Genomic DNA, 5,939 nt, shown 5'->3' on the forward strand with positions numbered 1-5,939 from the left:
TTCTGTCCTGTAGGATCGCTGTGAGTCTGAATTGACTCAAGAGCAAAGGATCGTGGTGATGTATTGGAGGTGAGAACTATCCTTCCTAACTGTATTACATTACTAAGAACTTACATAATACAAGCCCGGGATGTAGTAGGTGTTCTCCCAAAATGTTTACAGTGAGTGGCTATAATTCCTTTCTTCATGTGGTTTATAGATTGACTTTAGCATTAGAAACAATATTTAAGAGGAGATAAAAGAACTGCATACATTTTATGTGACTTTAGAAAATAGTCATTCATACACAGATATATGCCAATGTACTGATCCTAGCCTACTAGTACTAGTGTACTAAGATCCTCCCAATAAATTGCCCTTGTAGAATTAAACTTTTAAATTTTCAAATAATGGATTTTGAAGAATTATTAAAATTACCTGAAGAAGCAGCCTAATAAAATGTGTCCAGAACTAGATAAAGATCATTACCATATCCAAAGAAAGAATGCACCCATCAGTGGCAGGGGCCAGCCTCTTGAGCAAACAAAGTAGGAATGCAAAGGTCTGGGGGGAGCCTTTCTGCTCCATTCCCTTTGGCAGGGCTAGCCTCATTTGTGAAGATGCAGCCTCAGGCAGGCTTTCTCAGCTGAGGCCAATAAACACTGGATTCCTCTAATTAACCCCTGTTGTTCATTTTCCATATTTACCAAGTCAGCTCGCAGTTAGGCTTTCTCCCTTGTGGGTCTGCCTTCTTGGAACACACTTGCTGGCCGGGATGACTTGAACATTCCTATATATATATTTTTTTTTCCATTAAAAAGCAGCAGTTATTTGACGATCAGGCCTCAGACTCCTGAGCTCCATCAATATGCCTTTGTCTAGCTGGCATACTGTGCTCTTCTTTTGCTGATGAAATCAGAGTTGTGACTACAAAGCTGAGGATCAAACCCTGCCCGTGGTGCAGAGACAGGAATACTTTCCCCACCCCAATGAGCACTTCAGTGGGATGCCTTCCCAGGCAACCTCAAGACAATCAGCCTGATTGTGCCATTGGCAAACATTTATTGAGCACCCCGCTGCGTTCCAGACAGTGGGGTGCAAAAAGAAAAGCAGCACTTCAGGAACTTAAATTATGGGTTTTTTTCCCCCTAATATCCCAGTGATTCTCAACCTTTTACTGGTTATGATAAAATCAAAACAAATTTAGTATTAAACTGCAATACCTTACTTCTCATATTTTAGTGCATCAAAATGTATTCATTTGATGTAGAACAAAGGGATGGGCTCTGGAATCAAAAGAATACTGAATATATGTGACTTTATCATATGCCAGCTGCCTGACCCTAGATAAATCACTTAACCTCCCTAGGCCTCAGTTGACTCAACTGTTGTTTTCCCCCCAGCCTGGGCCATGAACTCATAGGGGATGGGCTCCGGCAGCTTGGGCTCCTTCCCACTGGTCCCCACCAAGTGGGCCTCTCTTCGGGGGTCAGGCTGGCATGTCAGCTGCGCCCAGGTGCCCTCCTCCTTCTGGTCCTGCTCCTTCCCGCTTCAGGAAGCTGCCCCGGCTCTAAGTGCTGACATTGTTGACAGCAGTGCCGGCGCGCTGGGCACGCTGTAGACGGTCCGGTTTTGCCGTGGTCGCATTTATGCGGCATCCCCTTGGCGTCCACGGTGTCACCTTTGTCGACCCGCATGTATGTGGCCATGCTTCCTGAAGGGCCTGGAGGACACGTCGCGCTGTCCCTCCTCTTTCCCTTGTGATGGTCATTTGGGCAGGTCACTGCAAGATGGCAGTTCCGGCCAAAAAGATGATAATATTTAAGCACAATCCTGTTTTATCAAATTTTGATATATTGGGTAAAATGTATCAAATTTGTTTTATCGAGCTAGAAACTCTGAAGAGTGCCCTTTAACAGTGTACGACAAAAAAAGGCTTGATTTGTGGCAGAGCAAGGCGTCCAATCTGTCAAAAAAACTCAAATTCACTGCCATTGACTTGATTCCAATCTGTAATAAACAATTAATGATCTCTATAAATATTATCAAATGTATTATCTTTATTAATTTTATCAAAATATAAGTATATTAATAAGATATAACTTCAATAATAATAAATCCTAATGAGAAGGGTTAAAAAAATTTTTACTTGAATATACTAAGGGATACACCCAAAAAACCAGAACTGTACTAGGCGAGCATCTAGGAACTCGCTGTGAGTTAGTGCACTAGTGGTGTCGCATGGAAAGGTTCTCTCTGGTCACAGTGAATTTTTTTGTAAAAGCAGTTTCGCTTGAACCTCATTCTTTGTGATGGCCAATTTAAAAGAACAGCATGCGGCTGTGAAATTGTCTCCTGCTCAGGAAAAATGCCACAGAAACTGTTGTGATGTTGAACACAGCTTACAAGGACAGCGCTATTGGAAACACTCAAGTGCATGAGTGGTTTTCTAGTTTCAAAAAAGGTGAAATGTTGGGTGATGACTAACCTTATTCTGGACGTCCATCAACTTCCTGCAGGGATGAAAGTGTCATAGTATATTTGGAGTTTGTTCCACCAGGTCAGACAAATCAAGATTTGTGAAAAGATTTGTGTAACACTGTGGGACAAAAAAGGCCTGATTTGTGGTAGAAAGGGGACTGGTTTTGCCACCACGACAATGCACCTGTTCACACAGCCATCCCAGTGTGCCAGTTTTTGGTAAAAAATAGCATGCCTCTCATGTCCCACTCACCTTATTCACCTGACCTCGCTTGATTCATGTGACTTCTTTTGTTCCCGCAAATGAAGAGGGACATGAAAGGACAGTGATTTGATGACTTAAAAGAGGTGAAGAAAAAAACAAGAGAGGTGCTGTCAGCCACCAAACAGATGAGTTTGAAAAATGTTTCCAAGATTGGGATCGCATATTTGACAAGTGTATTAAGTGTAATGGAAAGTACTTTGAAGGTTGTTTTGTAAAAACATTTTAATACATAGCTTTGGAAAAAAATTCTGTTTTGGAGGGGTACACTCTTGTTAATTGGATGTGTCATCTGTCATCCAATTCATTTAAATTTCTGCCCCTATGGCAAGAAATACTGAAAACAGTGACTCACATAGATCCATAGTCCAGATCTGAGTTAGATACATGTCTCATCATCCATTTTCTGTAGATAAATGGAACCATCTTTGATGAGTTCGAAGTTTTCTGTGGGAGGAAAAAATGATGATAAATTCATGTTTTACCTGAATAACATAATATTCAAAAGGATCATGTGATATTTTTAGCTTCAGAAGATTTCTTGGGGAGATAATAAGCTTTCCTACAGTTCACAGAAAATCCTTCCTTCATAGTGGAAATTTTTGCATAATTGCTTACCTTATCTCTATTGCCTGAAAAAAGTGGCTGAGTCGGTAGGGTTTCTTTCAGCAGCATCCATAATGCTTTGTAAGGAGCCCAAGTGTTAAAATGGCTAAGAGTGGGGCTGCTAAGCAAAAGATTGGCAATTCCAATACAACACTTCTGTAAAGATTTACAGCCCTGGAAGCCTGTGAGACAGTTCTACCTACTCTGTCTAGAGGGTCACTATGAGGTGCTCTCAACTCCACAGTTGGGCTTGGTTTTGCTGTTATAATGGTTTGTGTGGAAGCTTGAGTGCCATGTTTACCTTTGTAACATTGTCAAAAATAACTGCTTGGTAACAAAACCATGAACAAACTTCTGTTAAATTTTTCTGAGCAGGCAAACTTTCCTCTTAAAGCAAAGCAACAAACAAGTGGTGTTTATGCATGAATTTCAATCACCTTATAAGAGTTGCTCCCTGAAAAAGGCAGTGAGCTGTGTGTAATGGTCCATTACATCACCAATGGAGATGCACTTTTTCCTTTGATCTCTTTTCTAGACACATTTTTCTTGAAAAGGCTGGTGTCAGAACCAAGCCCTGATAAAGTCAGTAATGTTCACAGTAGTCGACAAGCCACCTCTCATCATTGCTGCACAGTTCAGCTTGTGTTGATGCTAAAGCAAGTACTGACAATGTATGGGGCATCTCCAGCAAAGACAGGTGTCGAGCTGCACCTCTCTGGCACTCCCTCTGTGCCCGGAGAACCCAAACAGTCTTTTTACACTAAGTTTTTCTTGACAAAGACTTCTTTTTTTTTTTTTTCACCACTTGACCATGAGAATGACTTGTAATGTTTCTGAAACAGGACTAGAACGATAGCACTATAGGTATCCCTGGGAGAGATTGCGGGCTTGCTTACAGAGACCAACAAAATAAAGCAAAGCTTGCAATCAGTAAAAGCTCAACCTTTTACATGCGCTACATATAAAATATACACTATACTGTAGTCTATTAAGTGTGTAATAGCATCATGAAAAAGTTTAAAATATTGTGAGACTAATCAAAATGTGACACAGAGACAAAAAATGCACATATGTGGTTGAAAAATTTTTGCTGATAATCTTGCTCCATGCAAGGCTGCCACAGACCTTCAATTTTTTTTTAAGAAAAGCAATATCTGCAAAGTACAATAAAGTGAAGTGCTATAAACAAGGTCTGCCTGTACTTCTTGATGGCAGACCACAGTGTCCACATAGAGAAGAATAAAGGAGACGCTGGTCACACTCAAGCTGGTACAAATAAAGAACAATAAAGGAGAGACATCAGCAATTTTATCCAGTTGTTTGTTTGCTAAAGGAGAATGGCTTAGAAGGTAGTTAAGTGGTCTGTGACCAGATTTTAGAGAAAGATCAGTGGTTCTAGAGGGGATAATAGCTTTTGAAATTAACGTGACTTCAGTCTTCTTACTTTGCCTGAAGCCACAAACCAGTTCAAATATTTCCAAACTATGTGACCTTATCAAGTTTTCTCCAATTTACTGGCTTTTGTCTGAAAAGAAAAAAATGAGGACATTTTAGATTGCTCCAATACAACTTGGAGCAAATCCAGTTTTGTTAACGGTTGTAAGTTTTAAAAATCAAACTAAAAAGTTGGACAATCAGGAAAGGATGACAAAAAAGTTGTACTAAATTAGGTTTAAAGGAGAAAGGGGTCATTATTTGTGCCTAATGATGCTGAAGTATCAAGGATAAAAAGAAAACCAAACTAAACAAATGATCTGAGCACTGGTTTGGCAATAGGGAGGCTGTTAACATTTTACCAGAGTGGTGAGTGGCCCGGGGAGTGGTGAGAACCAAAGCCCATAGGAATTTATTAAATAAAGCATGGTCATTTTGGAAGTAGCAACAGTGACTAAAGATAATTCTTCCAAGGGTTTTGACTGTGAACAGAGAATGAAACATTGACTACAAGGGAGTCTGGAGTCAAGGGAATTATTTTTATTTAAGTGGGTATAGTAGGCAGAAGAAGGGCCCCACAAAGATGTTCACATCCTAATCCTTTGCACCTGTGGATATGAATCAAGGTGATTAATGAATGAACCTTAAGAAAGAGAGATTCTCCTGGATTATCTTGGTGGGCCCAAAGCAATCACAAAAGTCCTTAAAAGTGGGAGCGGCAGAAAAAAAAAGTGGGAGAGGCAGAAGAGAAAATCGGGAGACGCGACTGTGAGGGGAAGGCACAGAAAGGTGTACCTTTGCTTGCCTTGAAACAAACAGAAATCTGAGCAGTCTTCAAAATCGGGAAAGGGCCCTGTAACTGCCAGAAAGGAGCTGCGTGGTGGAGAGACTATCCTATGCTGCTAAGCATGGCACAGCCTCCCCCTTCCGCCCCCCCACCCCAAGTGGCTCCTTGGAAGAAAGATGAGGCTATCTGCTCCCTAAGGATTTAAAACCTGAGGAACCCCAAGGGGCAGTTCTACTCTGTTTTACATGGTCATTCTGTGTTGGAGTTGATTAGATGTAGTGGGTTTCTAGATCCTCCAGAAAGTAATGCAGCCCTGCCAGCCCCTTGGTTTTGGCCTAGTGAGATCTTTATTGGACATTCACCCTACAGAACGCTAAAATAATAAATCTG

This window comes from Tenrec ecaudatus, chromosome 6 (genome assembly GCF_050624435.1).
Source record: "Tenrec ecaudatus isolate mTenEca1 chromosome 6, mTenEca1.hap1, whole genome shotgun sequence".
NCBI classification, from domain to species: domain Eukaryota; kingdom Metazoa; phylum Chordata; class Mammalia; order Afrosoricida; family Tenrecidae; genus Tenrec; species Tenrec ecaudatus.